General features: G+C 38.9%; 2 long non-coding RNA genes across 2 annotated transcripts; both read right to left on the reverse strand.

Annotated features, from left to right (window-relative positions):
* Positions 1–170: 170 nt before the first annotated feature.
* On the reverse strand, positions 171–4583 carry LOC118250791 (uncharacterized). The gene is made up of 4 exons (XR_004779534.2): positions 4323–4583; positions 3255–3364; positions 1675–1778; positions 171–276 (listed from the first exon to the last, which is right to left on the reverse strand). It is a non-coding gene; the product is annotated as an uncharacterized LOC118250791 (long non-coding RNA).
* Positions 4584–12023: 7440 nt separating this feature from the next.
* LOC118250792 (uncharacterized) lies at positions 12024–17132 on the reverse strand. Its single transcript, XR_004779535.2, has 3 exons — positions 17047–17132; positions 15451–15602; positions 12024–12194 (listed from the first exon to the last, which is right to left on the reverse strand). It is a non-coding gene; the product is annotated as an uncharacterized LOC118250792 (long non-coding RNA).
* Positions 17133–24890: the final 7758 nt, after the last annotated feature.

The following is a 24890-nucleotide window of genomic DNA, read 5'->3' on the forward strand; positions in this document are numbered from 1 at the left end:
CTACCGCCTCACTCCAGGTGTTTAAGTGTTAATGAATGATCATTTACTGTTTAAAAAGTGTCCTGAAAATCAAAACACAGTGATTGCCTGCCATTAGTTTAGAAGGTCCTGGGCTGGTCTGGCAGAGATTTGCGTTGAAATGGATGACCTCCATGTGTTGCAGAGGCTCTGCCACAGCCAGCAGTACTACCAGGCAGGAGAATTTTCCTTCCCACTCCAATGGAGGAGCTCAAGCAGGTCCTCTGAATGCTTTGGAGAAGCCCACAGCTGGACACGCTACAAGGAGAAAGGGGAAGTCATGCCCCTGGATGGAGGCTGCCCGATGTCCATCCCTCCAGATGTCCACACACCATGTCATGGACCTGCCACGGCTCCCTTGGCTCCTCCCTGTGCAGCACGGGGACATTGGCATTGGACTGACATCAGTTGGACCACTCCTTCGCTGGAGGTGACAACTGAGCAGTGGGACCACTCAGACTGTGCGCGAGAGCAGAGGAAACAAGATTTGTCTTCTCAAGAGCCCCATGAGCTAAAATAGGCTGCTGGGCTGATAGGAGACAGAGGCTCCAGCTACAGTTTTCTTCCTTACCATGTGATAAACCCATTGTGCCATCTCAACACGTACTTGTGAGAAGGATGGCAAAGAGAAGGAGGATCTACTTGTCTATGCAATAAAACAAAAATTCTTTCTTAACAATTAGGAAGGAGACAGCGCTACTTGGCACCCACACCTATATTAAGTGCATTTGCTGGAAATATTTATAGTTTGCTCCTGCAGAATGTACTGTGTACCTTCATAACAATAATAATTCAGTTCTCACCTCCTGTGATCCGGAGACAAGCAAAGGCTCCGGGTGCTCGTTCACTGGAGAAATGCTTGTGTGTAACACCAGCCCCACCAGCCCAAAGGGCAGCCCACCAGCCCCTCTCTGCCTCCGAACTATTTTTGTGTACTCTCTTACACCTTTGCGGGGCGCGCGGTGAAGGCAGGGAAATGCTCCAGCTCTCCTTTCGGCTGGGGCACCCGGAGATAAGAGCCCACATCCCTGGCAGCCGCTCGAAATGGCGCGAGTGCAATCACATGATGGTGGAAAAAGCTTCCGCAGCGGCGTACCCCTGCCCCTTGCCTTCTGCACCCTCCACAGCATAGTCCCTGCCCGTCATCCACACGTACATGAGAAAAAAACAAGTTAATGGACGTGCTGTGGGTGCGGTAGAGAATGAGGTTCTAGAGAGCCCTAAAATCACAGGCAAGGCGGAAAAGGGGGAACGATGAGTCATACTATAAAAGCTAAGGCATACCCAGAGAAATTAGCAGGTGGCAAGGTTAAGACAATCAGGAGGTAGTATTTTTTCCATCTAACATATTGAGTGCATAGTGTTATTACATAAATTATTCAATAATATTAAATACAGCAAAACTATGGATGCCAAGCATTGTGAGATTTTCATGCAGTACAAGTGTGGCCAGAAGCATAGCTTTTTTTTGTCCTTTTTTTTTTTTTCTTTTCTAAAGGATGTGAAACATTCATGAAAAATAGGTTCAGTGGTGTCTACTGTACAAAGCAGTCTGGATATAATTTTCAGCTGTGTAAGCTCTTAAGCCCCTGGTTGTTGGAAAGGCATTTGTGGGGAAGGATGTTCTGTTTCTTATCTCCTTTCCTTGCTACTTACCACTGACAGACACTGGGTCCTGGGCTGGGTGGACCTCGGATCAGACAGAGTATGGCAAGTCTCTTGTCTATGTAACGCTTTGCCTTTATATAGAGTTCGCGTACCTAAAACGCAAATAATTTGTTATGATCTCATTTAAGTCAAGCATAGTTGTGTTGGAATTAAGCAAATACTGCTAAAACATTATTTTATCAATGCCTCAATCTTCCTAGTGCTTCTGTACATGCTTATATTAAATATTATCTTCAACACTCCCAGCTTTTTGTTTTGTTTTAACATTTTGCCAAAGGTGAGTGAGAACAGTACTACAGTTTGTAAATGGTGATATCTAGTATGCCAAATATATAGTCAAATCCGAATGCAATTTAAGGACTGAATCAAACAACATCTGTAGCAGAAATCCACTGCTTCATAGCTTTTTGCCTGTGCCAACAGCAGAAGCACATTCAGGGTCACCACACATTCCCTAAGTCAAGAATATATATTTGGGATGACTGATTCCCGCAATTTTAGACAATGTAATCAAAATGAAAAGTTAAGTTATTCTGCATAAGAGCAAAAAAAAAGTTCTAAGACAAAATACACTGCTTTCTGCATGTGAGAACGACTCCCTTTGTCATTTCCCCATGAAAAGGTTGCACTAGTTACTCTTAGCCATTATGGATAGATGCAGGGTTTTCCCATTAATGCTGCTGAAGTTTCCAAGTGTCATTTTACAAAAGTTTGAGGAACCTCCCACTGCTTCCCTCTGCAATTTACAGTTGGAGGCAACACCACCCAAGATCCTGGCCAGGACTTTGAAATTAAATTAGAAGATGCTGTAAACCATGTTCACAGAAACAGCAAGGGAAAAGATTTGATTCAGACCATGTGAGTCACAGTCGATCTCAAATTCTCCCCTTGCTACTGATGGAAGGAAATTATGACAGCTGTGGCACTAGCCCAGCTGCACTGCCCGAAGGGGTGGGGAAGCGAAGCAGAGCCCACTCCATTTTCTTTAACCCTTTGTCTTTGGGTCCAGTCCCTCTCTATCCCAAGAGAGATTCAAATGGACTCAAGCTACTGCTGATCTGAGTTTTCCTGGTTCATTTTTATGAGATCTCCATCATCCGTTTCAAGCTTCCGGGGAAATCTAGTGCTGTACATATAATGATCCTTGCACCAGTTTCTCATCTTAATCCCTTCCTCTGTAGCACAAGTCCATCGATCCATAGCCATTTGTAACGGACATGAAAATGTACATTCCCTTCTCTTTGATCTCTGTGGCTAACAGTTAACAGCAGCTATTGATTACCTTCTTGAACTGAAGCTTGAGGTAACCGGTATAGGAAGATTAAGAAGAATTTTCATGGATCTTTCATGTTTTCCTTTTTGTGGTGTACAGTCCAAAGCAAAAAAATCAGCCTAAAATGTTTTTGTGCAATCTGCAGTTGCGTGCTATGACCTGCCTCAATATCTTTGGTCTTAAGCTACGAACTTTAAAAAAAAAAAAAAAAAAGAAGAAAATTGCTTCCTAGAAGCGACTCTCATAGCTTAACTGCCATTTGAATCATACAGAGGAAGAAGGGTGACATATTTACCTGTGACTCAACATGTCACTCTACATTTATAGGAGCCAGCATCTCCCTTGACATGCATTTAGTATTTGTGATCCACTCTGACTTCTGTGAGCCTGCCACGGTTGCACCACCTGTAGAGGAAGCAGCGAAGTTTTTTCTTTTGAGATACGATGAGACACTTAACTGTGATTCAAACTAATGCTCTTTAAGTAGCTTGGATACTAGAAGACCATACATAGCTCCTGTGCTATTCAAGACATCTACAGGGCAGAGAGGCAGTAGAAGTAGCACCCTGCATAGACTGACAGCCCACTAAGAGACACATTTTTAACACTACATTAATAACAGCGAGAGCTCAGAGATCTGATCATGGATAATGCTTCCCGAAGGACCTGCTGCTGCTTCCAGACCCTCCTCACAGCCACCTGCCCTCCCAGGGCTCCTCTCACAACGCTCTATGAGGTGCTTACTCCATAGAGGAACAGAGATTGCCCCTACAGTCCCGGTACCCATGCCCCCCAGCACTCACCTCCCAGGCAGCCAAGAGCCCAGATCAACTTCCCCTTCCTGCAGCCAGCCCAGGGGCCACAGGAGAAGCAGCCAGAAGCCTCCTTGTTCCCTGCTGATCTCCTTCCCACGGCTCCCATCTTCCCGCAGAACAGGGCTGCCCCTCTCTACCCAGCTGCTTCTACAGCTGGGAGGATGCTGGGGCCTCCATTAGCTCTGCCCCAGCTGCTGCCATTGCTGCGTACCTGATCCCATCACAAGAGTGTTTTATGCTGTGGCAACTGGTAATTTAAGACCATTATTTTACAGCAACACTTCACTAAAAGTAGTAGGTTAAGACTTGCGTGAATGAGTTAAGAGCTGTTATAATAGTACCAGGTTGTAGTACAACTAATATTTGGATAACATTATGCACAATCATATGGCTGCTTTTTCAGAATCTAATTACTTAGCACAAGTCTCACTGATCTATGCCTAGCAATTATTTCCCAGGTAGCATACAGATCTTAGAAGGTCCTTTCATCAGCACTGAAATTACACACAGGACTGTCACTGAATTGTACATTTAAATTCCGTACTTACATATACTCAGTTACAACTGCTGGTCACAGGTGTTTGCTAGGCTTTTGTTGTTGTTGTTTTAACTGGTTACATTATCTATTTTAATATCCTCAATCTATTTCCAAGGAGCTTGTGGTTTAAACACATGAATCATGAATTTAGCCAGGCCCTCTGAAGATTCCCTGAAAACAGGGGAACAACGTGCTCAGGGTTCAGCCCAGGGCTGTGAGTCAAATGCAAGTTCGGAGAAATTCACCAGTATTTGCAATAACACAAATATCCAAGGACCTGCATGAAAAAAATCAAGGATGATGAGCTGGTTAAAGAAACAGTTGTGCTCACTTCTCCAGCCTCCAGCTTCTGTGTTTCTGCAGGACAGGTACTGAGAGAAATAAATTTAGGAAAATTTTAAAGAAGAGTATTTTTCACATGCATTTATCCTGGGCAGAGTTTGCAGATCTTAGCAAGACAGAACATCACATGCAATAGATGAGTGCTTGCCTTGTTAATTAGGTATGGCCGTCAATTTTGTTGTTGTGAATTTTGGTTGATCTTGGAGAACTGGCTTATGCTCATGTACATATTTTTGAACATAAATGGATACAAGAAAGAATATAGACATTTTTATGTTGTGCTTTGAATCCATATAAATAAAATAATGCGGCAGTGATTGTTTCCTGGTCAGACCGAACACAGCATACTTTCCAGCAATACATCTGTAAATATAGATAGCTTGTCTATGTCCAGGCAGATAATTAAGAGTAACAAAGTCACATCACTTGTTATTGTACACAAAGCGCATCACTGACAGCCCTCAGCACGCACTGGTGTGTTAAGAGCACACAGGCGATGCTGGGTCTGGTGCTTTCCCGCTGCTGCTCCTCAAAACATCATCAGCATAAGTCAGGGTGGAAAGTCCAGCAAGTCAGGAAGGGACAGCAAAACCAAAGTGACACTGGAGCCAGTAACTATGGGCTAGGCTGAGTGATGAGAAGAGAGGTTTGGATGAGAAGGGATAGAAGTAAGTCTTCGTACACTCATGGTGTCTTATTCACCATGACTAAGCTGAGGTAGAACATCACCGATCAGCTGTTGCCACACATCAGAGTAGGTGTGACGTCCAGGCCACTTCTCTGGCTTTAATGTCACCTTCTCCACCTAATCTTAATAAATCTCTTTAATTGCACCACTCAGGAGTTAATATGTCATTTGAGAATTTTTGTAGATCATCCTCGAGACTGTCAAACAGACATCCGCCTGCAATTAATGGATCAATACTATTTTTGTCAGGGTTGCAATCCAAGAGGTACCAGATACAGTCATTTTCTTTCAGAGGTGAGCTGCCCTCCAGAATTCGAATCAGCCTCATGCTGACCACAGGTGAAATTTGAATTTTAGAGGTTTTTGGAAGTTCTTTGCTTATGTAGATCAAAATAGGAAGCAGGTACAAAAAATTCTGGTGATTCATAAACATGTCAAAAACAGCTTTTGAATATTTCCTTTCAAAACACAGGATTTTCCTTCAACAGCTCACAAGTTTTCTGGATTCTTGTACTGTGCTAGGATGGTTGCCACCCACTTACCCTGTGTCTGGTCACTGCTCTTCTAATAACTTGATGCCACAGTCTGTTAGTTTTATTCTGGCTCCTGGCTTGCTGACGTGCCTCATCCTATGCTCCTAAATCACAACAGACTAGATGAATACAATTTTCTGCCATTAACCAGGACCCCCGCAAAACATGGATTTGGCAGCGTGCCTGCTGATCCGAATCGGTTTGTGTTCATTCTGGGACTGAAAGACATGGTGGTTCTTCTTGTTGCACACCCAACAACCCACATGCCTTACAATAATGAAAACAAGTCCTCAGATGTCTTTCACCATCATATAATAAAGAGTATCAATTAATTCACTGATTATATACATGAGAAAAATATACCTGAACAGAATAAAGAGAAAAAATCCCAATGTTGTTTTTGGCCATTTGTTTAAATGCTTTTAAAAATACAGTTGCTAGAAACTTATCAATATCTTTAATTTATTAGTGGTTTTGAAACATCTGAAAATATCTAAAAATTATTCTGAAAAAAGAAATGCAAGCTAAAAGTCTGTTTTCAATTCCTAAGAAAAGGGTTGTTTGTGGTTTTTTTTGTTTGTTTGTTTTTTTCCTTCTGCACTAGTATCCATACCTTGATCAGTTATAGTTATTTAAGTTCTTCTTCAGGAGGAATCTTGTGTCTTAAAAGATTGACAAATACAACAGACATTTATCATGTTCTTTTAAACACAAGGGGGCACCAACAAGCTAGTAGAGCAAGAAATAAACTGTTCACATACAGTAAATTAAACTGTTAAAACTCGATAGTTGTTTTTTTGTTTGTTTGTTTTTGTTTTCAAATGAGACATATTTTGAAATTAAAGGAAAGCAATGCGATGCTTTATCATTCCTTCAGCTGAAATGACTTGGAAAGTAAATCCCTGGCATGTGCATATTATGCTGCCTCATTTCTTTTCCTAGCTAGACAGTGGATTATTTCCCACCACAGATGGTTCGCTCATAAGATGGAATACTGTTTCCTTTGTCTTATGAAGAGGCAATTCAGCTTCTAAGAATAAAAAAATACTGAATACCCTCCCCCCCCCCAAAAAAAAAGCAAAGTTGAGCCAAAGAACCATTAGCATTTTTTTAATATAGAAATATCAGTGATGTTTGTATTATTCAAATTTCTAGTCCCCTTTTGATTTCTTTGTATTTGCTCAGTAAGAGTGACTAAAGAGACGGTCTTGAAATACAAATTAATATGTGAATAAAGTAGCACAATCTCATCAATTGAAGTACACACATCTGCACATACAAAAAAAGTGGAATTTTCCCCTGTGCAGAGGGTGAGCTGGAGACCCAACACGATGCAAATCCTGAGAGCAGAGCTGTGATGTGACAAAAGGGCAATCTAAGATCCAAGTGCTCACATTTCAAACTGCTGAATTTCTGCCGTGCTTTCCAGCCCCACTGAAAGATCCTATGTCAGGTCGTAAGGTTACATATGTGAAAGATCAGTTGCTACTCATTTTTCAACTGTTGCTCATAAAAGATAGCTAAATTCAAAGGAACATGATGTTTTAGTGCACAACTCTTCTGGGACTTCAGTGAATGGTTCTGACAGAGTACCTTTCTTTCTGACTTCTTCATTTTTCTCTTTCTTGACTTCAGACACTGTGGGTTTCCTCCCTAGGTGTTTCCTTCTTTGTTAGGTGGACTCTCATTCTTCCTGGATTTTGTATGTTCTCATTCTCAACGTAATCATACAGCTAGCCATTCCCTCTTCCCAGCCCAAACAAACAGAAGTAGAACTGGTTTTCAAAGGAATTAACACTTTCCAGGTGAACTTGAGGTCTCAAAGCAGACTTCCTTAACTATGAGCTCACTTAGACAGAACCCTCAGTTCAGCAGATAACAAGGAGGAAATATGTTGTTTTCAGGCAACAACCTGGTTTTGCTCATTTTAAATCACAACTGAGTCCTGCACAATCCTGTATAGAGTTAAAATGGGTTAGTAATGTAGTCATACCATACCTAGGACAATCATGCCATTCATATAATGATGATCCAATCACGAAAGTTTTAATCTTCTATTATTCTGCTTGGGAAAATGGTTCTACAATGACACAGATCTTTCTATTAAGATTTTCCTGATAATTCACCGTGTTTGGACCTGCACAGAATTGTTTTCCCCATTCTCTCTGTTCGGATAGCTTACAAACTGCCTCTTCACACTCATGATAATCTGTCTGCCACATTTAAGATGGATTTATTAGCAGATTTCAACTCATGAGATCTGCAGATGGAATAACTGGTTCTTCCAAATTACCTGTCCCCAAACCAAGGTAGAGGTGGCTGTGCAGAACCAGAGGCAGAACGGCTGTGGGGAGGCTGGGGAGGCCAGGGGCAGGGTGCTGCTGGGCAAGGGGGATCTTTACTAGAATTCCCTCTGCATTAACTGCATACAGGTATAAACTTGACAGCAGCATAATCACATATCTCAGGTTTCTTTGCCCTGATAACCTCCACTTTGTAGACATGAAAATATTGTTTCTTATTTCTTACTTACTTCACGTAGGTAGAACTGCTAATTAATGGTTTCCAGATTGAGAAAGCTCTTTCGGCTTTGTAAATATAGATGTCCTGAAAAGAAGTAGTAATGTATTCTTTAAATTCATTGTAAACTCAGAAGTATCCTGTGACTTAAAAATGGTTTTGTGGATAAAACACAGAAGAGGGAGTCAAGAGATGTGAATCCTTTTCACACCATTAACTACCTTGCTTGTGGATATGAGTCAGCTAACTTGTCTGTTTTAGTTCTCATGTCTAAACGTTTACCTTGGACATTACTGACAACAGGCCCAGTTACTAGGAAAAAAAAAAAAAAAGACCATCACTCCAGCAAACCTGAGACTGAAGCCATGTTTTTCCAACTTTAGAACAGTGGCATCCAGCTGCTCTTACCAGCCCCTTAAATCAGGGACGTTTTAGGCTTAATAAACTTCGTAGGCGTGCAAGAGGGGGCTTTTTCATAAGCCACTTAATCTGAACCAGTTGGTAGGTTGGAGACAATGAGAGGAGCAGGTCAGTTTTGGAGTGTCCAAATGTTGTGTAACCCAAATTTTTCTCCCTCCTCCCCCCCCCGCCTTTTATTTTATTTTATTTTTTTACTCAATTCTGAAAATACTGGTGTATTCACTGTGCATCTCCAACTGGTTATGATACTTTTTTTTTTTCCCTTTTGCTTCTTCTGTGACTGCTAGTAGCAGTGTTAATTCCTGGACTAACAAAAGCTTAAGTTTTACTTGTGCTGAACTCCACATCATCTCTTCAAACAGAGCTGTTCCTGTGTTATGTTGCTTGAATATTTGACAGTCAGTTCACCCACTACTACTGCCAGCTAAATATCACCTGAAGCTTTTGTTCAGCGCTTTGATAATCACTATTCACTGACTTCCTCGTGTTTTCCGTACTTTTAAAAAGTCATTGTTCTTTCAGTTGTTTTCATATTTACCTCCTCTTCTTCCTGTAGGTAAATACATTTGATTCTTTTTGCTTTCCTTTATGTTCTTTCCCTCTATTATCTATGGATATTTTACACATGTATCCTACCTTTGAAAGATGCCTTACATTAAACATAACTGAAGCATCCATCTCTGCAGCGTATCCAAACAATATACATGTGACAACACCAGGGAAGCTAGCCAGGGACACCAGAGTAATCTCTGTCATTGCAAAAGCTGTCCTGGAATTTTTAACATTCACATAAAACATCTGTTTCTCATCCATGTGTAGTACTTAATAGATCTTTCTCGGACATATGAATCAACCCTTTGGGCGTTTGAATACATTGTTTAAGGGAAGCAGGTTAGTCCACACATGACATACGTGATATTGAAATGATATCATGATTATGGCTCCACACGGATACTTTTCAGTGGCAACACTGGCTTTGTCTGTACATGCTGGGCCTTTTACTACTGCACTCGTTCCTTCCCCTGTACTAAGGTTACCCATGCATTTGAGAAAATACTCAGGTAAATCAGCTGAATGAAAAAGTGTTGTGGTTTCTTCTTGTTGTTTTAATTATTTTGTGTGTACACGTGTGTTTTCATTTGAATCAGATGAAACTATCTCACCACAGACAGCATACATGCTAGTGATGGTCTGGAGTGGGAGGCAGCTCTACTTGTCCATTTAGGAGAAAACTGAAAAGGTTGCACTAGAGCCTGAATGGGAATCAGAAAAGTTAGAAAATGCCCTGCTGTGAATACTGATGCTTCTGACATCTTGGATGTCAGGTTTTCTGGCATGGAGCTTTCCTGCAGGTGAGAAGTGCTGTTACTAACCAAATAGAAATAAAGTCAAATGACAATAACAACATAGTTTTCTTTCTGTTAAATTTAAATTTCTACCCAAGACAACTGAACAAACAGAAGGATGTTGTTGATGTGATAAAGATAATGCTGCTAAAGCAAAGTACCTTAACCTTGTCAATCCTATGCTCTAGAGGTGTGCTGCAGATTTCCCATTTTGCATACTGAATTCATACTGATGGCAAAAGGAACTTTGACCTGCAGACCCGAATTCTACTCATGAGCTCTGGAGATGTAGTTTAAAAGGAATCAGCATTTCCTGAATTCATTTGGTATGCGCAAAAGTCAAAAGCACTTAGAGACCTCAAATAGAACGGACTCCAAAATATACCAGGGAACCAGGGAAAGGTAATAATACTGAATACGGAAACACACAGAGCTCGTGCAAGTCATACACGAGCATACATTCCCCCTCTACACACACACTTTCCCACCTTCTGCATTTGGCACTAATGTGCAGAAGTCCATTTCCAGTGACAGAGGTAATAGTTGCCTCCTCTTTAAACAGTAATAAACTTGTACTCCTTGCCTTAAATGAACCCATATGAGGGGAAAAAAAAAAGGAGGGGCCAGTGGTAATTTCACCATTCTAAGGGTTCACGGTTTTGCTGCTATTGAACATCAAACGCTCAGATGATGGGAACAACCTGAGCTGGCAGAACTATACCAGCATCATCCTCAGTGATGCAAAGATTTAAAAATTATACCTCTTGGGATTTCTGTCATGACTGAAAAAGACAGCCTTTCATCCTGCAAGCACTTCATTGCCCTTGTTCAGTGAAAGCGAAAAAACCCCTGACAAATTTCCTGTTCTGAAAATAATGTGAACTGGTAGCAGAGAATAAAATCCTGAGGATTTGGCATGGGTCTGATGCCAAGAACACTTCCAGCAAAGTGAAGGGGTAATCAGCATCAGATAGCACTGGCATGACAACCAGGAGAGCCCAAAGTAGCACTGTTAAATAGCTACTGGACTTGCAGAGTAAGAGAAACATAGGAAAAGAAAACATTTAATGAGGAGTTCATGGCCTGAATCTGTCTCCTTTCACTGATATAATGAAATTAATTCCAGTTAAGTCAATAAAGTTACAATGGTAAGTGGGAATAGTAACAAATGTTTGGTCATTAAGGAACTTCAGGATGATGTCAGATAATATAATGTTTAAATTTTGATATGAGCCTAAAGCAGTTTGAGAGTCATCTACTGTAGGGCTCAAGTATTTACACATATTTTATTAGCAGTCATTTCATAATTACCAAAATGTTATTGTGCCAGATGTATATTTATAAATATCACCGGATTCACTGCAGCACCAACTTTATTTATGTGATAAATATTGACTTGTTTGTCTTCAAAAATGATCTCTTTTGCTTGGGCCTCTTTAATTAGTTCCGCTTTCTGTCAGTCTCTGGAATTGATTTCTGCATGTTTACTCTTTCTGAACTTCAGTGTGTACAATCCTTGTATAAATGCCAGAACTTGGGTGATATGTTGCTCATCTCTGAAGCTTTGTTAAAGTGTTTTGAAAAGTGAAAAATGGAGGTTTCTATAAATCTGCCAGAGAGTTGTAGACAGTTTTTTTAAGAAGTTAAAGAAACTTGGAAATGGGCAGGAAAAGTTTAAATGTGTTTTCTTTAACAGTTTGAAACATCGTATTTCATGTAGCTATTATAAACAGTGAAATGCCCTATTGCCTTATTTGGTTAAAAAAGCAGTCAAGCTATATGCAGTGGGTATTCTGCCTTAAAGACCTTTTTTTACAACAATTATTAATTACAGTACATGATGGTTGGCATACCGTATTGGTGCTACTGAGCTGAGAAGCCAAATATTGAAAGTTTCTGTTTGAAGGTTCAGTTCATAACCCCTCTGTTTGGATTAGGAGCAGTATGTTTGTGTGATTTTTTTTTTTTCAAAAATTCAAGCTTCCAGTGTTTAATGGAAGTGGTATTATAACAGGCCATGTCTCCAAATTCATCTGAAAATGAACAGAAAAACAGCTTTAAATGCAAACACATTCCATAAACTTTGCTTTGACTTTTTTAATAAGGAGATGAATTTCACAGCTGGCAAAGGAGAAATTAGACAGTATTATGTCCAACGGGCATTCCTTCCTGATTTTTTTTTTTTAAGCTTTGTAACCAAGATTTCTATTTATCTCAGATTAGACAATATTCAGTAACTAGAAGGCTAGTCTGTGTAAGATGTTTGCATCCCATTTTCTAGGTAAGTTATCTGTTGCAATCTGTGCCTAGGCACAGATATAGCATTTAAAAGTTCTGTCCTGCTCTACAGTGTTCAGACAGGAATCACCACATGACTCCCAACACATTAATGGCATTTATTCAAAAGGAAGAAGCTGATCTCACAAGACACGTGTCAGTGCTTGTCCACGTGTTGGATGTCAGGTCTGGTTTCTAGCAGTATTAAACAACAAAATGTATGAATATTTTTATATGAATATACCATAAATGTAAAAATGGAATGAAAAACAATTGTGGAAGCTTGAGGAAAGAATTCACCCAATAAGACCTTGCTCATTCAAGGTTCATGCAAAGCACAGTATTTTAGGGGCAGCAAAAATAACCCACTAGCATGATTCTCACTGGATTTTACAGAATAAGGCATTTTATTTCAAAACAGAGACTGTACCTGTACAAAAACACTGTCAAAGTTCATCTTCAGACTCCTGCATTAAGGCACTGACATCTGAGCTTAACATACACACAGATCTGGAATCTTGCCAGAGACCATCTAGAGAATTGTCATTCTGGTATGCTCTGACCAAGTAAAAAACTCAGGCTCTTCCACTGAAACTTGTAGGTATTTTTGCTGTTTTGCATAAAGGACCAAGTCTGTCAATAGTTTGCTAATAGTTGACATCACCTGTCTCTATAAATGCCTGTATAATTACCAGACAAGTAATTCAAGATCATTAGGAAAAAAAACCACTGCCCTCAGAAGTAAAATAAAACCCCTTTTTTTTCCTTTTTGAAATTTTCAGATTCAACAAGTTTTTTTTTCTTTCCAATTTTCAATTCCAATAACAAAGGGAGTTCAGTGATTTTAACTTGCTTTAATTGTTCTTGCTTACAGGTATGCAAAAACGTGTCTATAATAACAAACCTGCAGATTACCTGGCTATCAGTATGAATTTGAACTCTAGATTCCAAACCAAATGCAAGCGTTAAAACATACGGTTTGGGTTCATTTCAGAGAGATTTTCAGTTTTGTTTCTGAAAATTATGGTCACTGAAATGCAATTATTTGTTGTGGTGATAGAGTACAGGAGCTAATCCTGTTGCCACTAAGTTCAGACACAAGGGACAGTCATAATATCTGAATTCAGGCACAAAAGTCGAGATGTGGGAGCATTTTCTTCTAGGATGTGTGCCCATTACACTTGCAATTGAATCCAAATTGCTTACCTAAGGCTTTGCAGTCTCTGGCCTGCATACAGGGACAGGCATCAGAACACATTTATGAAGCATCTCCCTGGAGTACTTCCCTTCGCTCAACAGAGGGCTGGCAAAGGATCACTCTTGTTCCTATTTGGATCTCAAAGAAGGTGCAGAGAAGTACCTAACCCAGCATGTCCCTTGCCTGGGAGAGAATTTCATTTCATCAATTAAAGAAAAAGGGCTCCCTGTTCATTTAAGCCTTAAAAAGGCTGTTTATTTATCAGCTTTTCCAAGAGCTCTTAGTGTATACAGCAAATGAGTCCGGTGGGAAATATAACACCAGGAGTCACCAAATTTCTACTCTTCTGTGAGAACTGGAAGAGTTATAGGGCAAGTACTGAACAAAATATTAAACTGTGCTTCTGTTTTGAATGCCTGGAAAAGTGTCAGCTTCTCACTGTGTGCTTGGAATCACTCTTCATCTAATAGTAGCAGATTTTACCACTTGTTACTGCCAAATCTGAACAGCCGGTACAACTGAAATATTGAGCTAGCATCTGCTTGTACATTACACATAATCAGCAGAATGGTCCATTACATGAGTATGCTTCACATTAATAGAGTTCCAGGGGTCAACGAGATTAAGAAATATCACTAAAGGCACTGGATACACTGGCAAATCTGTTGTTTCTTGTGCGAGTGTGCAATTAGAAATTAATCTGATCTCATTCTTAGATCTCAGACTGTGATTGCAAGGTCTGCAGAGGAAGGAAAAAACATAGCAATCAGCTCCATGCAATATTAGCTATTACCATCACATTGCTGAGGACAGTTACAATTGAAATTTGGAGGAGTGAATAAAAGCTTCTAGACAAAACAAGTACCCCCAAAACTTACATTGTATACTCAGAATTACATCCACAATCTGGGTCTGTTTTCCAAGATACTTTTACTCAACACCTGTCTGTCTGCAAAATCCAAGCCTCATAAAATAGAAATATAATCAGAGTAAGCAGATAGCCCTTTCCCTTGCTTCTCTTGATTTAGATAATGTATCTCCAACAAGATGGTTTTAACTTTTTTGATATATGTAACAGCCGTTTCCGAATTAACAGAAGGGAATGGCAGAATGGAAAGTTATCAAGTGAGTAGAGCTAACAAAGACAACTCTGAACAAGTTTTGTCAGCAGTGTTACTGGCTTGTGAGAATCTGAAGGGTCTTGTTTCTGGGATGTCAAGTCACAGTGGGGGAGTTACCAAAAATAAAACAATTTAAGAATAAATATAAATCCTATCTAGTTTAGAAGAACTCGTCATAGGGTAACTGTTTCCCACAGGCTTGAATACAGTTAGGGCAATGGTCCTTGTAAGGACATTTCCGTTCTGGAGGAATCCCCCTTCAAGACTAACATGTTATTACAGAGTCACTATCTCCAGCTGCCAAGAAGAGTCCTATGAGAAAATGACTACCCTGACATTTCCTTCTGAGGTCTCTTCTTTCTCATTTTCCTTCTGGATAGCTTCTGCCTGGGAGCGTGAGTCAGTGGCAATAGTGGGGTTTAGCACATCATAGACTGGTCTAACACAGAAGTGCGTCTTTTCCCTAGGCTCTTGTACCCCATTCATTGCTGCTGTATCCAAATGCTTTTCAGCAGCAATTAAGCAACATGATTAACATCTGTCACACACTTGTTCTCTCATCCTCTTCCCAGTGGGAGAAGAATGTATAACAGTATATTGTATAATATGCACACACATTCACAAACATACATATAGAAGCACACAGAGCTATGTATGCAAATTAGAGCAAAATCAACATCCAAGATATGTTACCTGCACTTTGGAAGGTCAAGACAATTAGGATGGTCACCAGTCCCTTGTGAAACCGTTTCATGAACTGGTGTGACGTGCAAGGTAGCTTTGCTGATTACATAAGTGAATTTTACTCTTGCTGTACCACACCAGGAAGGACCACCTGTATCACCCTAGATAAGGATGTTATCATATGTTAGTCACAGCAGTTGCTATGCAGTAGTTAATTGAGAGCCCAGGAACATTTCCAGTTAATTCAAGCTACAGACAAACAATTCTAAGACCTTTAGCCAAAGGCATCAAAATATTGCACGTTCATTTTCATGAGTTCCATCAACAGCAGATGACAACATCCACACTGCAGGAAACAGTGCATCTGAAAAAGCTTTCACTACAGCATGATTAGGCCTGAATTAAAGAAATTCAATTTGTATGAAATAGGTTTAAAATGTGATCATTATTTAGAATGAAGCTAAGAAAGAAGCCTGGCCTTTTTGTTCACAAACTACTCAAGATTCTTATTCTTGTCTCTGAGTGCAAGTCCATGGGAGTTTCCATATCCTGAGTCTCAAAGGGATCTTCAGAGTACAGCAAAGCTTGCAAGGAAAGAGAGAGCAGGGTAGTACTCAGAGGACATGGTTTCTGTTATTCACATAATATACGACCTTCAGTATCTCGCTTTGCCTGTATCTTTTTCTATTCTTGTTCTGCTCAGATTGTACCTTCCAAGACTGGGAAAAAAATCAGCTTTAGAACTCAAAATTGAATTTAGATTATTTTGAGATTCACTGACTCCTCTAAACTTTCTGGTAAGTCTGCATCTTCAGATAGTGATAAACTGCAGAACTAGATGAGCTGAATATATTTTCATATTTTGCTATCTGAACTTCACACAGCTCAGATTTTTTCTTTAAATCAACTACAGCTCAAAGGCTTTTCTATTCTAGGTCAATAATTCCCAAAACCCAAATCTGAAATCATTATGAAGTTAAAATGCATTAGCATTGGCCCAAGCATGGATTCCTGTACTCAATCCTTGCTCAGTCTCAAAGTTGGAAGCATCATTGTTACACACATAACAATATAGTCAGAATGAGATACTGGCATCGTGTCTTTCCCAAAATAATCCCATAAGTACTTCCCTCAGTCAATCCTACTGCTCATAAGCAGAATTTGGGATGTTAATAAATCTACTATCAAACTGCTACACAGGAATATTAAGTCTGAAGTTTAGGTGGCAGTTACTGTTCCCTCTTCAGTATTTACTGTGCCTTAGAAATTAGCCTTCTCTTCCCACTGTAAAGAAGCCTCCTTTTAAGAGCATTTCCCTAAGGAAATGAGAACATGCACATATTTAATTTTAAAAGTTTGAATATAACTGTGTTTTGGAAATTTTTAAATCTGATGAGCCACTGTGATTCTTACTATGCTGCAGACACCATACCAAAACAAACAAAAGTATTTGCTGACACTTTGCTCTCCAAGTGGATTTGCACTCTTCAGAGGACTAATACATAAACATTCAAAGGCATAAACAGAGGCTACAGACTCCTTAGGTAAGAGTCTACAGCTTTCAGCTGAGTCACACCAGGAATAGACACACTAGGGCAAACTTACCTCAGAAAGGAAAGAAGTTATTTCAGTTACTGCCTAGAGGTGCCCAGCAACTTCTCTTCCAAAAGCCTGCAAGACAACACTTGGTGCCTACAGGCTGACAGAGAAAAATGTTTGTTTTACTGATTTCACATGTATACAGCTCTACATTATCATTTTCACTCTTCACAGTCAGTAACTGTTCCAAACCACAGGCAGTAAAAAAAAAAAAAAAAAAAGAAATCCACGTGTTCAGAAAGCCATCCTTAAACCCAGCCTAACAGCCTCTCTGCTCAGTGAATTCTTACCTACTTTCTGCTTTGTGACTGTGGAGGGCAGCTGTCTTCAGGTCCAAAAGGAAACTGAAATTCTTGTTGGCTTTTTTTTTTCCTTAAATAAGACTTGTTATTAAAATTGAAGAAACTTTCTAGTAGAATAAATAAAATATTTTAGTGTGATAAAGTAAGTATGCCCTCTTTCAACTGACCAGATCACCTTCAGAAAGGATCAACATACCTTCACTACAAAAAGGTTCAGTCAGGTCTTTCTACCACTCAGCAGACAGCTGAGCTTCATTTGATTTTAATGTGAATTGGTCTCACCAAAAATTGAGACACCTGTAGCAGCCTTTTAAAGTAATGGGGAAATTAACTTTCTGCTTTAACAAGATGAAAATTTAATAAATTTTAAACCAAAATAAAGACACTGAGGCTTTTTGATATAAGGGGAATATTGGATAAACACAGCTAGCATATCGTAGTTGTTGAAAGCAGATAAGGGGTAAACAGCTGAAATGCACCTATATTTGTGCTAATCTCAGTTCACTGAAGATGATGGGAGGGGGGGGGTTGTGCCTTAAAATAAAAGACTGCATGACCACACAGAAGTAGGATCGGTTTCTTGGCTGCTTTGTAGTTGTTTTAGCAAGGGATGAGATATCTCTGATACTAGAAAGTGAAACAGATCTTGGTTCAATCATTGCCAACCATGAAATGTCCTAAAAATCACTTTCATATTACCTATTTCTAAACTTTGTATGATGACTTGATGCAGAGACGCAAAGAAAACATGCAAAAAAATCTCTATCAAAGATTTTCAACTGGGGAAGAAACATACATATGGATAAGCTTATTTATTTGAAAAGATTCATCTAGTCTATTAAATAATCTGAAGGATTCCCTTTGCTGAGTTGCCGGGAAGCGTTTTAAACCTGTAATTCTTGGAAAGACTTTCTGAAGGCTGAGTGTTCAAGCTGGCATGTCACTAATAATCAGGTACCTAGCTGAGAAGTATAGGACAGTAGAAATAGGAACCAGAAGAAGATGGATTCACTTTCTGGGCATGACATGGTTACTTGTAAAGCCAGGTATATATCATATCTCAGTTTTCCCTATCCATTGGTAATAAAATGCATCAGTACCACCCCATTGACTGTTGTACAAGTAAATTGCATTAGACATCACTGGGTTGGAGCTATTTTTTCTTACATATATTTATATGGAGAGAGGGAATTTGTCTGAATCACAAATGAGGAGAGATGAAGAAAACCAAGTTATTTCTGTTTTCCATTTCTTATGCAATGGAAAATTGGCCATTTAAATGAGACATTATGCAGGAATTAACAATGATGAAATATTTAGACTCCCTGAAAATAATGTTAAATGTGATGTTACCACTGCTTCACTTTAATCATTCAAAATGCATTCAGTTCTCAAATGCAATAATTTTCTTAAAGACTTGTAGGCTTAGAAAATGTTAGTTCTTGCATATTCTCAACTAACTTAAATAGTATGTTGTGCGAACTACGCTACAATAACAAAGTACACCCTTGTCATATACAGTATCCAGACTCCTTTACAAATATTAGTTGTTTCTCTATTATTATACAAAAACTTTTTTTATACTTGATTTCCCTACCTTTGATAAGCCATTTTGTTTAAGAACAGCAGTATACACATTTTATCCCACTCTGCTACTCTGTAACTACTATTTTAGACTATGTGAATAGATAAAAAGTGTTGTATACCTTTGGGTGTATTGTGGGTTACCTTTATGTAGATACTTTTCAGCATGAAGAGTTTATTTATTTATTTATTTTTAAATAGATCTACTGATTCTTTTAAGCATTAGGTATTTATGCTAAACTGCCAGGATATCTGGAAGCCTCATTCTCTAGTTTGGGCTGTCTCTTGGCACTACTGCAATTCAAGTGGTATTTGTGATTTTTTTTTGTAGATACATTAAAAGCCCTGCAGAATTGCTCTTGTAACATGGATTATCTAAAAGATACAACAAAAGCCAGTAAACTGCGTATTCTCAAGGCTTTCCATAGGCTCAACTAGTATATTGAGTCAAAGACCATCTTACTGATGGAGTGCAGCATACAGCTACCTACACACATGCATGACTGGATGTTCATGCCTTTATCAGGCCAAATCCTGGCACTTCCAGGTACTCACGTGTTCTCACCTTAAGTTCTCTTTTAAAGTGTTTTCCCTTCAATGAAGTAGATTATTTCATCCTCAAGGATGCTTTCATTCACTTCCTTTATCCACCACCACCTACATCACTCCAACAAGCAGAGCTACATTCTGGCTCTCCTATGACATAGTGGGGCTGCAGCTACACCAGGGAGCAGCACCCCAAGCTCAGGATACCTGAGGCACACCCAGCCCCAGCCCTGCAGGAGGGCATACAGGCTGATAAAAGTTAAGTAGCACATGTTACAGGGAGAAGGCATTTTATACCTACATGATTGCTGTTTCTGCAGCCCAGCTTGGCACAAACTTCATCCAAATTTGAGCAAGTTTCAAAAGCCCTACAGGATTCACACAGCTTTCCTCAGGACATACTGCTGACCGTATCAAAACTCTTGAGAGTTTTTTGTTTTTTTTTTTTTTTGTCAAGATCAAGCAGAACTTCCCAGCTCTCTCACACTGTTCTGCCTTCATTATTGAAACATATCCTGCACAGAGGTTTTAACTCCTGGCTAATTCTGATTGACCAATCAGTGTTAGTCATGTAATACCAACAGATGGGAATAATTTTCTACACCTGATATTAAACTGAAAAGCATTTAGGACATATACTTGTGATATAGGGCTGTGATTTTTTTCCTAGCTTACTACTGCGTAATTCTAATTAAGCATGTCACTAAAGTCCCGTGAAGATGTCTAATTCTTCTTCATAATTCTCTAACAACTATAAAGAGTCTATTGTGCCTTGCTCAAACTTAGATGCATTGCTGAATAAAAACAGAATTACCACAGCTTCCATTTCGATTATCTCAGAAAAATACTTCCTTTCATCCTTTCCATTCTTTGAATCTACTCAAAAATTGCCATCATAAAACACATTAGTAATAAGACAAACTTAAATAGATCTAGCATCATTCACTTCATACTTGTTTGAATAACTTTTGCCTGGAATTCACACTGCAGATCCCAGGAGACCTTCCTATCATACTGACATTTCCTCGCACAGCTGGGTCAGAAACACTGCACTAAATGTTCTTGTGCTACTTACAGCCTTTGCTTCTGACAAACACCAAGCTGTGCACAGGCATGCAAACAATTAACACGAACCTAAAAGCTTGCTGAGCTCCACAAAATATAAGTACATTTGGTTAAAGTTTGGGCCACAGTTTGTCATGTAGTTTTAATGGAAGACTAACCTGGCTGTCTCCAGTTAAAGAGGACAATAACCATAATTTGAAGGCCTCTACTTAACTTTCCTTCAGTCCTTATTCAAATAGTTGTAAACAAAGAACTAATTAATGAACAGAAATGAGTGAGCAAGTAAAGGGATTGTTCAGAATAACACCTAAATAAGCAGCAAAGTCCAGTTCAGGGAACTTAATTTTCTGTTCATAGCTGATTCGCTTTCTGGTTGTTGCTCTCCAATGCTTGAGTGCAGCATAGCAAAGTTCTACCCTGCCTGAAGTTAAGCTAGACTAAAGTGATTTGCTGCAGACCTAATAAAAGAAAACTTGGGAACTTCAAAGACAACTAAAGAGGAAATTATGTGTATTAAAGAAAAATTCAACTTCCTCTTTTTATTATAAGCAATTCAAAAACATTAAATCCTATCATAGACTCATTTAGGATATCATGTACATAGGGGTCAGCAAAAGTTTTACAACCATGTTTATCTTTTGTATTTATTAACTTCAGCACTTTACTGTGTGTACTCATTTCCATCAAATATAACATACTTGATAACCATCTGTTAAACAGAGATCTTAGTTTAACAGTGTTCTTTCCAAATAATATTTTTGGTAACAAACGTGATTTCTTCATAACATTTTAAATGTTTCCCCTGTTTCTGAAATGGAAAATGCTTTTAACAGATACATTTGTGCTATTATCTCTAGCACTGAATTCAATCAAGTATAAGTTTATTTACTACTGCAAGCATTAAAAAAAAAAAAAAAAGAGGGAAAGTGTTACTTGCATGGATACTAACAGCAGAATACAGCAATCTAGATGAATGCTGCTTGGAGGCTGGGAGTTTTTTAATTGCTCCAAAGGAATCTGTTGAGAAAACAGGACAATATTTGCATAATGTATCAAAATGACTGTTGGTTTTCCTTCATGAAGGCACAACAAACTTCCTGACACAGATAATATCCTAGCAACTCTTTGTGGTAACTGAGACACCATTACAGCAACAGAAATATTTACAGTACGTTTTTATGGCACATTAAGTCTCAGCTATTTAAAAAGCTGAAGGAATTGTTCTGTATTTCTAAAAATGGATACTAACAGTAAACCCTTAAAAGTATGCATAGTTTAGAATCCAATTGTTTCTTTTTGTTAGATAAAGCGTGAATCTGGAGGAACATTTTTAAGTGACATGATAGTTCCTGTCATTATGTATTGGTAAATATTTTAAACACATTTTCAGTATTAGTGTAATTGTTTGTTAGAAAAAGCTTAGAGAGGTTAGAGTAAGACTAGCAAAGTTGTAAATTTCAACTTCTTTTAAGTAAATTATATTATAAATATATTCAAAAATAAAACATCAGCAAAAAGCTGGCATAAGCCATCACTGTGCTGATCAGAAAGTTAAAAAAATCTTTATTTTAATATCTAAATTTTAAAATATCAAATTTTCCCAGACTTGATTTACTTAAGGATTTATTTAAGAATATCATCACTTGTTATTCATAGTCTATATAAATAATTTATCAAATAGTCTTAATTTTATACATAGTTTTAATTTTGAAATTAGCTAAATGTAGAAAATGTGTATGAATGCAAAACTCTTAAAGGAACAACCAAAGAAGTGAGATAGCAAAAGGCTAGTTTCTGAACTGCCTTTATACTCTAGGGTCATTACTCATATGACCCATACCACTGGAGTCAAGGGGACTGCATGGGTGAGAAACCTCCTGAACTCCCTTTTTGAAGAAAGTGTTTACTGCATGAGCATGGTTAGGTAAATGCATAAGTATCTCCTGAATAACATTTGCTCAGAAGTATAATGACTTTCCTCAGAAAGAAAATATGTAACCAGTTTAAATCTTCATTACAATTGTGTATGCAATACCAGACTGAAATTCAATATCCACTTGTATTTCAGGACAACATTTTTCTTTAGGTGTAGATATGAGTATTCCATCATTTCTCTTGTGTTTCAAAACTAATCAGAAAAATAATATGTAAATGAAGAAGTTCAACCCCATTTACTAATTTTTGCAGCCCAGAAAACCAGCTATATCCTGGGCTGCATCAAAAGAAGCATGGCCAGCAGGTTGAGGGAGGTGATTCTCCCCCTCTACTCTGCTCTTGTGACAGCCCACCTGGAGTGCTGTGTTCAGCTCTGGGGTCCCCAGCACAATTAGGACATGGAACTATTAGAATGAGTCCAGAGGAGGGCCACAAAGAGGATCAAGGGGCTGGAGCACTTCTATGGGGACAGGCTGAGAGAGCTGGGATTGTTCAGCCTGGAGAAGAGAAGGCTCCAGGGACACCTTATACACAATGGCCTTCTAGTACCTAAGATGGGCCTATAGAAAAGCTGGGGAGGGACTCTGTGTCAGGGAGTATAGTGATAAGACAAGTAGCAAAGGTTTTAAACAACAACAACAACAAAAAGAATAGATTTATTTTAGATATTAGGAAGAAATTCTTCACTCAGAGGGTGGTGATACACTGGCACATGTTGCCCAGAGAAGCTGTGGATGCCCCATCCCTGGAAGTGTTCAAAGTCAGGTTGGATGGGGCTTTGGGCATCCTGGTCTAGTAGAAGATGTCCCTGCCCATGGCAGGGGGTTTGGAATTAGATGATCTTTAAGGTCCCTTTCAACACAAACCATTCTATGCTTCTATGATTTACTATGAATGAGCTCACACGTTTCACTGACTATAAATTGGGTGTTTCTAAAACCTGATGATATGTCTTTGGAGAACACCACATTAAGAATCCAGCATGGCAAACATTTATATATTTATGACTTTCTCATTGAATGAATTAAAGTCTTCATTTGCTTAATGACCCAAGTCAGGAAAATGCATGTTCAAAGTACCCTGTAATATATCATTTTCTTAACTCACAAATACATGTCAGATCCCCATGAAATTGACCAGTCCACTGGGTCACAGTGAAAACTGTAACTTTTGAACAATTAAAAGAAGTGGCTTGTAGCTGTAAATAGTGTTATAAACTAATCCTCCATTTCTTGAGATACGGAAGTCAAGAGTAAGCATGTTGGCTTATGATTTTTAGAAAACACAAAATAAAGCTCAGCATGCTTAGCTACCACTGTAACTTGGACCTGTAAGAATTTGCAAAGTTTTCTTTGAATACAGGAATCTGTGTGGAGTTTTGTCAAATTCATTTCATTAACTTAGTCAGGAAATATGATATAGTACTTAGGAACGTAAACACTCTGACTTATGACAGTTTGTTGCTATACAAGTAAAAGGCTCTTTTCTCAAAGTCACAGCAGACATGAGCATGCACAAAGATATTCTGCATAGCAGAGAAGGCCACCCACAAAGTTATGTGAATTTAATTTTTGATTCACATTCCTTTTCTCCCATAAAAGCCAAGGTGGGCCATGGCTGTTTTCCCATAAAGTGCTGAGAATGTTCAATCCAAGTCTTCAGGGCCTTGAACAGAGAACATCCCCCCACAAACACCCCGATAAGATCCTCTTTTTGTACATACAACAGAGGAGCAAATTCCCCAGAGGAAGCACTCAGACTGAGGGAAACATTACAAGGATGTTATCCTTCTGCATTTTAAAAGAAATTTCCTGGCTGCCATCAAACCTGGTTCTTAATGCCAACCAAAGGACCAGTTGTGGGAGATGCCACTGCTGGAGAAAAAGCATTTTGGTTCTTGGCACCTATATTTTCCAGCTGCTAAGTATGCACTGTGGGTGGTCGGAGCCATTGGTTTCTCTTCTGCAGCCAACAAGAGACAGCAAGGGAGATAACAGTGAGGCAAAAAGGAGAGAGAGAGTCACAGAATGGAAGCTCTAATCTGAGACATGTGGAGCCAGATTCTCTGGAGATATAAATGAACTTGTCTCTAGTGATGTCAATTTATGATTTTGATGTCTTGTAAAAGTACATTTTTATGTCGTGAAGAACGAAGGAGTAAAATTAACCCCTGAAAACAAATTACCATTGGGTACATTTCTCATTCTTAACTTGCACTTCCACATTAGGACAAGCAAAAAATAAATCAAGAAAAGCATAAGCATATTTTCCTAACATAGGTAAAAAATCCATTCCTGTTCCTTTGCTATTATTTGTTGTTTTATTTATCTGAAAATCAAACAGACACTTTTGCTTTTTATGATCAGCAAGTGGCACTGCTGGGGCATACAGAGTTACTAATCTTCTTATCCAAGTGTT

The sequence above is a fragment of the Cygnus atratus genome, chromosome 5 (genome assembly GCF_013377495.2).
Source record: "Cygnus atratus isolate AKBS03 ecotype Queensland, Australia chromosome 5, CAtr_DNAZoo_HiC_assembly, whole genome shotgun sequence".
Lineage (NCBI taxonomy): Eukaryota > Metazoa > Chordata > Aves > Anseriformes > Anatidae > Cygnus > Cygnus atratus.